Source organism: Pteropus alecto, unplaced genomic scaffold, assembly GCF_000325575.1.
Source record: "Pteropus alecto unplaced genomic scaffold, ASM32557v1 scaffold195, whole genome shotgun sequence".
Classification (NCBI taxonomy): domain Eukaryota; kingdom Metazoa; phylum Chordata; class Mammalia; order Chiroptera; family Pteropodidae; genus Pteropus; species Pteropus alecto.
In genome coordinates, this window is record NW_006438073.1 from 7,189,377 (window position 1) to 7,199,369 (window position 9,993).

The 9,993-nt window shown below is 43.5% G+C and overlaps 1 long non-coding RNA gene across 1 annotated transcript; it reads right to left on the reverse strand.

Moving 5' to 3' along the window:
- Positions 1 to 1,508: 1,508 nt before the first annotated feature.
- Positions 1,509 to 4,467, reverse strand: LOC112482316. Its single transcript, XR_003047274.1, has 2 exons — positions 3,563 to 4,467; positions 1,509 to 2,506 (listed from the first exon to the last, which is right to left on the reverse strand). It is a non-coding gene; the product is annotated as an uncharacterized LOC112482316 (long non-coding RNA).
- Positions 4,468 to 9,993: the final 5,526 nt, after the last annotated feature.

A 9,993-nucleotide genomic window follows, 5' to 3' on the forward strand; every position in this document is an offset into this window, starting at 1 on the left:
GAAGCCAGTGCGTGCACTTGCCTCTTTATTACGAGTGCAGTTTAAATTAAATTAGGAAGGAAAGACTACAAGCTTTGCAAAGCTCCTTTGTAAGAATCTGGGGATCTGAGATGCTTGACAGCTGAAATCGCTCCAGGCTTACCATTGCAAAGGGCAAACACTGGCTCCTGAACTATTCGGTTAAAACTGCTGGGCCATGGACGTTTCTGGTTGCTGTGCAGATGAGGCCCAGACAGAACAAACTGTGAGCTTTAATTAGCATGAAGATTTTCTCCCCAGATCTGAGGCCTCTTTTTGACTCTTGAAGAGGGAAAACGGTTAGTGAATGACGGTGTTCTCTAGTTTTGTGAAGTTGACCACTAATTGAATCCAATTCTAACAAAAAAATAAAGGACAGGTCGTAGGTCTCTAACGCTTCCTCGTATTTTCCTGTGGTTAACATTTTACAGAAACCTGGATCTCTGCTCACCCACGTATATCTCGTGAACCACTTCAGACAGAACACAGAATCTTAAAGCCTTCTCGAGCCATCTTGAACCTACCCGAACTTTAGAATATATGGGAGGACTAAAGCTACAGAAATACTACGGGGTGGAGAGACAAATGAGTTAAAAATATGAGCTAGCAGGCAAGGAGTGGGATTTTTGTGTTCAGAACTTGAAAAATCAAACTGCTATTAAGCTCACTTCTTAGCATATTTGCCTTCCCCTTTACTTCCTTGATAGTGACGTCGGTAGTGGATGCCGTACAATGAAGGATTAATAGAATAATAAATTTTATGTTAAGTATTTTTTTAAAGCTACATTAAAGTGCCAGAGAAGTTTCCCATCCAGATATGCAGTGACAGACATTAAGAAAAAGATTATGGGATAGACACACCATGGTGTTGATATGCATATATTATATTACGAATAAAAAATAATACCACATCACACCAGCAAGTTTCAAGATTAAAGTAACTCATGGCGCCTCCAAGACTGTATGCAGAGAGGCTGCTGGGCTGGTAGGAAATGACCCTTGACCAAGATGACAGAGACAATGGGAGAAGGCAGAGGCAGAGAGGAGAGCTGTTGAACTTGAGACTGGGTGGGGGAGGGGGAGTACCAAAGGGCAGTACCAAGAGGGAGGGCCAAGTCCCGAGCTCAGATCTGTGCCATCCAGGTGACACGGCTCAATAATATGACCAAGACTTTGCCTTGGAAAAATCCGGTGTAAAAAATGGGTGATTTAAGTCTTTTGCTGTGGTCTATAACATCCCCCTGACTTGGTGAATAATTGTTGTATACATGATACAATAAGCCGTTTTCGTAAACATAGATATTGAGAAGGAAATTCCTATCAAGCCCTTATCATGTCAGGGGTTCAACTGTAATTCAGAACGAATCGCGCCCCAGGTCTCTAGTGACAATGTGAGTCCCCCTTTGTCATAAGAACACCTATGATGCAAACACAAATTTTATTCAACTTTAGTATTATAATGGAGTATGTGATTCACGGTGAAGCCGGGCTCATTATTATAAAACTGTTTATTAGAAACATTCTGTTCCTTTCATCACCTTGATTTAATTGTGTATTCCAGCCCTCATTTTGAAATGACGCTGTAAAGATCACCTTGAAGCCCTGAAAATCACTTGAGAGAAAGTTCTGGCTCCTGGGGTAGATTTTTTGGAGGCAGTACGAATGGCCTGGGGCCTGGGGCCTGGTGACAGCGATCGGTGATGGAAATCCGGGCTCAGGGACTCTGTCTTGCCAAGGACCTAGACTTTCTGGGCCTTCTGCGGGTTCGCTCGGAGTGATCATGTTGCTTCAGGGATGACCCAGGCCCAGGGGACTTAGAGCTGTCACTGTCTTCCAGTGTGACCTAAAGGAGCCCACCTGCAGAAGCCACTTGTGGGAGTGTGCGCATCTGTCTCCTCCCAGATTTTAAATTCCTCGAAACATGATCTACTGTTTCCCATGGCATCTGATTTTTTAAAAAGGGAGTTTGGGGGCTCACCGCCTTGCTCAGCAGCTGTCTGTGGAGATAGGGAGAAAGTGTGGTTTTGCTGAGGGCAGGTTCGCTCACCTGTGCCACTGGCCTGCCCAGACCTGGAGGAAGCCCTTGGTCTGCCTGATGCTGCATCATGTTTTAAGCCCTGGGTCAGCCCACAACTGTCAATGTCAGAACACCAAAGTGGGACCATGCGGCTCCAGGAGGGCGGGCCCATCCTCCCTGGGCCTGGGCCTTCCACAAGACTGACCTTCCCAGGACCCTCCGCTCACTGCCAGCTCAGTTGTTTGCAGGGCTGCGGTGGGGAGAGGGGCAGGCTATCCCCTCCCCCGCCCCCACTGCCGCTACAGAGCTGCTTCTACAGTCGGGCAGCTGAATGAAGACTGGGCCTAGAGAGCACAGAGGCCCGGGGCCAGCTGTCGATCCACTGTTGCTGCTGCTGAAAACACAGCCACCCGGAATCAGGGCTCCTCTTCATCAAGTTATTTGTCCTTTTACTTCCTAGTGTCAGCAGTCCTGGGGACAGGAAACAGTTTGTGCAATAGGAAGTAGCAGAAAACTGATGACTAACTACTTTTGATCTCTGCGGACACATTTTCAACCTAGAGATAGTTACACACATTCCTACACACATGTGCACTGATAATATGAGCTATATCTAGACCTCACCCTTCTTAGTCTCTATTAAAATAATTCCGTTTACTGAAAGCTTACTGTGTGCCCGAGATCTTGCTAGGCACCTCACATGTGTCCACTCGCATAACCCTGACGACACCCTTAAGTTGCGTCAGGAGAAGGGAGAGGCATAGTTAGCGAAGTGGCAGTGTGTTGAGCCATGAACCCGGGACGTCTAAGGCCACTGCTCTAAAGCCCTGTGCTCAGCTGCCTCTTCCCAGGACAAAGCCTTAGGGACAAATGTTTCAGGACCTTGTTTCACCGCTTGGGGTTTAAAGACAATTTATCACATCGTCTGCGAGAACCACCACTTCTATGGCTTGGCAGGTGGTGACGCAGTGAGGCTGAGGTATCATTACTTCATATTTTCACTGTGCAGAAGGAAGTGCTTACTAGACACCAGCTGTCTGAGCCCAGAGACGAAAGGCCTCCTTCCCTCACCAGGCTCGGTGCTCAGTCACCCTGATGACACGGACACAGCCGGCTGCTGCTGTCCCCACTTAGTATCTGCTCCCTCCGGAGTGACAAGGCCTGGTTGGGGCTGTTTGATTAAGTGTGCTTTCCTGAAATCAGGCACCGAACCAGCTGAAATGTTGAAACCTGGTCAGCTGAGGGAGAGGAGAAAGTCAAGTCTGGCTATCGGTCCCGAGAGGCCAAGGACCTGGCACAGAGAAGGGCCTGCTGCTTCTGCCCACCGCGGGCCAGGCCGCCAGAGAGGAAGCTGGGACCGGAGTGGGAGCTGGGTGACTGCTGGCATGTCAGCTGATGGGGCCGTTTCTAGGCCCGTCTCTGAACTCTGTGAACCCAAGTCTTTTTTCTCCTTCTCATTTCACGATTTCACAGTTTAGTGTTTTGGATTCCCTGCTCACATCCTTTCTGCTTCTTTAACAGCTTCACCTGTACAGAGAGATGATCCTCACACCACGAGAGCCCCACCGTCTGTCACAGCTTCGGCGCGCGAGTTCCCACCAGCGCCTAACTCCAGGCTCCCACGGTAAACACAGAGCAGCCGTTTCAGAACTCTGAAAGAGAAGTGTTACTCGTTTCACTACGCTACATTTTATCTCATCTAAAACAACAATGCTCACTCCCAGTGGATAATGAGAAAAATACAGTGTAATTAATGCCAGTTAATCAAGCTGGTGGCCCTTGAAGATCTATAAAATGTAACTGTAACGCATTCTTACAGATGGGCCTGGGCAGAATAATTAGGAAGCAGTAAATGCTGGCATCATCAGTATTACTTGTAGAGTTCAGCAAAGGCACGTGAATGGCTGTCCAGGGCTGGGGAGAGAGAACAGAGGTGATTCTTTGGTGTGACATACACAGAGGTTACCATAGGAGGAGGATTAACCATTTTTCAGCTCTGGTAACAACCACCCGTCTATTAAAACATTATTTGGTAGAAAAGAGAAAGTAAAACTGGAGACTTTGGTATTTCATTGCAACTGGGTTAACATGATTTGTATAAATGCTCTTTCAAAATTTGAATAGATGCCCATGGAACCTATTACATATTTTAGACAAAAGAAATGATCCATTTCGAAATGTTGCAATTAGTAAAAACTAGTGAACTCAGGTTTAACGGACATGAAGATATGAAATAACTTTCTATGTAAATAAACTGACACAGAGGTAATATTCAAAATGTTTTTAACAAGTGGTATGGCCAGAGCACACATGACGGGGCTGCCAGCTGGGTGGGGGCAGGGCATCAGGCATTTTGCTTTCGGTTGCTGGTTCTGAGGTTCCAGGGGCTCTGGGGGAGGGCTGGGCTGCAGCTGAGAACTATGCCCTGATAAAGCTGTACTCATGCGTACTGGCCGAACATTGCTGCTGTGAATAATTGCTTTTAATCTTATATCTAATAATACAGTTTAAGTGATTCTGATAAAATGCCATCGCTAAATAAGCCCCGTTTGCATTAACGCAGGAGGTGCTCATTTTCAGGCCTGTTATACATTCAGGTGACTATAGATGCTGTGGTCCCATCGCCCCAAACGGTATGTGTCTTGCGGAGTGAGACCGATCTGGCACTCCAGAATCCTTCTCAGGAATCGTTGAATCACACTGTAGAAACTGACAGACACGGAGGCCCTCCCTCCTGCTCTGTTTTCCTATGTCACGAAGGCAAGGGCTTTCAGATGCCATTATTTACTCAGATCAGCACTCTGGGCTGTGAGCAGCTTACACAGCTGCTTGTCCTACCTAGAGCCCAAGTATGTCCATGTGTTCCTTTTTTTCTTTCGTTCATTCAAACAAGTAATTACTGAAAGTAGCCTGCTTGTAAAGCATTTTAAAAATCAGAGCAGAAAGGAAGGAAGACGCCTGATTACCCCCGGGGAATTTTTACTCGCTCCCGATGGTAACTTTCTCCACTAGGAGCTCCAGACGCAATTTCTTAGTGCTCTATTTTTTATTAAGCTGTAATATGTTTTTTAAAAAGGAAGATTTAATTTAATCCTTTGGAAATTATGAAAAATAAGATTTTCAGTCAAATGTAATGTCCGAGGGAAACAAAAACCCATAAATATTTTTTTTACTTCAGTAAGGAGCGCAAAACCGGACACCTAAAAATTTCAAATACACTTCTTATTGCCATTAAAGGACCACGTGTACGTACACAGGGTTATCCTAGACACAGAAATGAAATTACAACAATGTCGACTTGCTGATATGGATAAGAACATCTTATTCAGAATCACAGAACTTGAAAAGACTTCCCAGATCACTTCGTTCGAATCTCGGATTGAGCTATTTACTCAGTGTTACACAGCTCATTAGGAGAGAACTAATAAGGCCTTTTTATACCCAGCCCAGCGATCTTTTCTCTACGTGACACTAGCTGTATTTCAACTAGCTGTAACAGCTTAATGTTTGAAAAGATTCAACATCACCATTGGTTAGAATACTGAAAAAATAAAGACTCAAAAGTAACAGTATTTCCGTCATTAAAAGACGTAGCCCTCGGGGTACACACTTTAATGCACAGAAGGGCCAGAATCATACTGTAAATCACTCGAGACGTGGAAGGTCTGGTCTGAATCTTGTCCCCAGCATTAACTAGCTGTGTCACAAGAGTCACATCACTGGGTTAACTCTCTGAGCCTAGGATCCTTGACTATAAGGCAGATAATAATTAACTCAGGGCCTCTGTGTAGTAACTGAAGTGCCCAACAGTTTGTAGTGACTCTATAAATGTTAGTCCTTTTATGCCTCCCTGGGCCCACTCAGAACTGTGTTTAGAAAGCATGAATATACAGAAATCACCAGGAAAATGCAGTGTTAAGGTATATGTTAAATTTTAGTAAAGGATAATGGCATTTGACTAAATGTCTAGGACGTGAATAGGCGCTTCCCTTGCTCTTACAATGCTTACTTACATAGTTATTTAAAACTAATGCACAGACTATGAATCAAACAGTATCTCTTTAATATGGTAAAAAATCGAATTACAGATTCATCCTGAAGGGAAAAACAACGAATCGACTCAATCCAGGGGTAACACTATGGAAATTGTTTTGCAATCACAAGACTATGAATCGGTCTGAAAGTTGATCAAAACAAAATGCATTTTTTAAATTCTCTCATATTCCTATAATTAAGACAATTATTTTTTAGTTTCAGTTTGTTTAAATATGGAATAAAGATTGGATTACATGGCAAAAGGGCTGCCTCTTGGCTGAGAATATTTTTACCTCTAAAGTTTCATTTAGGGTCAAATGAGCAGAAACCTGACACGGTCAGTTAACATTTAACTGTGCAGTGGGTTAAGCTAAATGTTAGTATTATATCCGCAACCGTGGTGTTAGTGGTTTAAAGAGGCAGCACAATTAGCATTAGATTGGCTGTGGAGAACAGTGCCTTACATTTTATGAGCGCTGTATTTGCAAGTAGGATATAAATGTGCCTTACTGACCGGAATCCATGTTAACTACTTTTTGATTAATTTCCTTGTATTAAAAAAAAAAAAAAATCCCAAGTCTCTTATCTGTGAACACATTAGCTTGACACTCGAGGCTGAGCAAAATCTGGCATCTACTGCTCTTGATGGGAACTCTTACCCTAAAGCCTCGGATTTTCCCACTTTCTAAATTTGGGGCCATGCCTGTCCTCAGCACTTTTATTGTCTCCTCGAGCCCTAGGTCAAGTCTGCCTCCTAGGGCAGCCCTGCCCTGGCTGCCAGGCCTGGAGCGGTGCTCACTGCCATTCCTAAAGTGTTTTGTCTTAATCATTCACTTTTATTAGCTTGTCCCCTGCATGTGAGATTAACTCTCAGCTTGGCCCCTAAGTGCCTTAGGGCTAAGGACATCTACTCAAATGTTTGTTGACTAAGATATTCATACTTAAAATGTGTCAATTGCAACCTTTTAAATAGTACATGATAAGCCATCTCACCATTCAAAAGGAGACCCAAGAGATCTACTAAGAAAATAAACAAAGATTTATTTTTCAAAGATTCTGGGAATGCCTCATTTCCTTTAAGGAAAATTTAAGGATTAAGATTTGCAGAAATTTTGGGACAAAAAGCCATCAAAGATTGATTGTTAAGTCCAGGGAATATTTGAGTTCCTGCAAGAACTCCATGGTGATGAAGGGGAAAAAAGTGTGGAATACCATAATTTTCTGATTTAAATGTCAAGAATAGCAATAAACAAATAAATACAATCAAATTTAAGGGAACAGAAAAGATATTATCGCTTGTAGTTAATTACTGATGTTAGATATGGAATTATTTTTAGTGTCAACATGTTAGATGATATAATTTTTTACAATGGTGAATGCTATTATAAGCATCTTCAACTGCAAGGTCACCCATTCATATAGTCCGTGTACACTGTAACTTGTGAATATCGTATAAAGAGATTTTTGCAATATGTGATCAAAGTCTTTCCACAATAATTTTTAGGTTTTTAAGCTTCTTGAAGGCTCTTATACGTGGGGCGACGAGTGGTGTAACATAGACCTCGAATGCCTGAGGCAGGAGTGTGGCGGAGGAAAGGGAGGGAGCCGAGGACAGGGCACACGGCTGCAATGAGGCACCTGGCTCTTCAAGCCCACCTCGAATGTCTGCCGTACGAATTATAAGAAATAAAGTCAGCGAGAGTTTTGCCCTGCTCCTGGTGCATGACAAGTACTTGATACCTCTTTCGAACATATTTGTAATGAGTGCCTGTATGTACCACATGCTGTTCGAGGTGCTGGGAATTCCACATAGGACAAAATAAAGTCCTTGCTCTCATGGAACTTATGGTGTAGGGGGAGGTGACAAACTTTATATCCATAGACAGAGTCAGGTGGCGATAAATGCTATGAAAATAATTAAAGAGTGGTAAGCGGACCATAACAGAGGGTGTGTGTGCGCGTTTGTGTACATGTATGCACTATTTTCTATCGAGTGGTAACCAAGCAAGGGCGGGAGGTGGGCTTGCAGGTATGTGGGGGAAAATTCTGCCAGGAAAAGAAACACCAAGTGCAAAGCCCAACAAACTCAAGAAGAGTTTTTTACTCTTTTTTCTTAAAGAGATTCAGATAGAAAAACCTGCTTCAGGAAGGGAACCTTGACATAGCACCATAAGCATTTCTCCCTGGCCTTGGTCAGGGAGACTCCCCCGCATGTTTACTAGATGCCCCTGTGCCCCACTGCTTGGGCCTGTTTAAGGGTGGGGGAGGGGCAGGAGAGTCCAAGAGCTAGAGCCCACCGCACTAAGGGAAGAGAGGTGGACAAAAGGTCAGCCTGGCAGAAGTGGTCAGAGCACAGGGGGCTCATAGGCCTTGGTGAAGTGTTTGGACTGCTCACTGGAGAGGGGAACCATCTAAGAACTGTGAGCAGAGAGATGAAGCGATCCACGCGCACTTGAAAAGGTAATAGTACATAGTAACTATTATCGAATGCGTAATCATAAGAGATTTAACACTCTGGAAATGGGTACTGCCTAACCCAGATTTTAACTCGGATCTGCTTCACCTAGTGTAAGAACCAGGTGAACCATGTGATATTCCAGGTTTTATGGGTCAAAAATGGTTGAAATCTGTCAAAACGCTCAATGTGACTTACTGGATAGGGTGAGTAGAAGGGCAAAGAACACGGGCTTTGAATAAAATATAAATGGATTTGAATCCCAAACCCAGGACTCATGAGCTGTATAGTCTTGCATCAGTTACTTAACCCCCTTCTCCTTGGGTTTCCCGTTACGTAAAATGGGGGATAACAGCATATCCTAAGCCACAAGGTCAAACTGAAGATTAAATGAGATATGCATGCAGAGCGTTTAGCGCAAGGCCTAGGAGCTTAACATAGAAGTGAACCAATTAAGAAGGGAGACTGAATCTTTTACACTAGCATATCAAATAAATAATTTACTACCCAAATGCTTTAAAATTACTTATCATTTTGTTAGGTACTGAAGGAGCATACTTTACTTCAGTTTTTAAAGAGACAACAGCTTTTTGATCAAATTACTATTCCTCACATTCACACAATTCATTCTTTAATCAGTACATGAATATTCTACGGTTCTATTAACAATAATGGATGCTGCATAACTTAAAATACTGAGAGTTAAATGTTTTTAGCTTTGTCCAACAAGGCAATTCCATTTCCTCTAATGAAGTAGCTTTATTTTAAAAACGAACTGTGTTCTTCAAAAAAAAAAAAGAGGCCAGAAGTTACTTGCCGCTGGAAAAGTATTTGAAATTCACTTAGTAGCTTCAACACAACTAAATCTTAATAGTCCAAAGAATTTGTTTAAAGCAAAATTTGACCAAAAAGACCCAATTACGTTCAAAACAGTAGACATGATTAACAGAAAATCTCAGGCACGTCTCTCACAGTGATCATTTTGATAATAAGTAATTTTGTCTAAATTGTTAATTGAACATGTCATAAAGGGCTTGCAATAAAATGCAGGTTTAGTGACTGATGACGTTCCGTGAACCAGAGAACTGCATTGTTGCTGTTCGGAAAGAAAATTCTTTCCCAAACTAACCTAAATACTTGAAATCCATCGCACTGCGTGGAAAAAGCTCCTGCCCACTGTCTGACTATTTTCGCAAGTTTGCAAGTAGAAATGTTGACTTTCGATTTTCAAACTGGGCACAAGGCTCTTTCCCCCCCATTTCTTCACTGTGCTTGCATTTTATCACTGGATTCCGACGCCATCACGAAGCAGAACAGTGCACACGCCATTCACGATCCTCAGAACTTCCCAGCCCGCGGTGCTCATTCCCGACCGGAGCGGGCGCCCGGGATAACGGAATGCGGCAACAAAGCACTCCCTGTCCCCAGAGGCGCGCAAAAAAACAGGGCACTGCACGGGCAGCGGCGA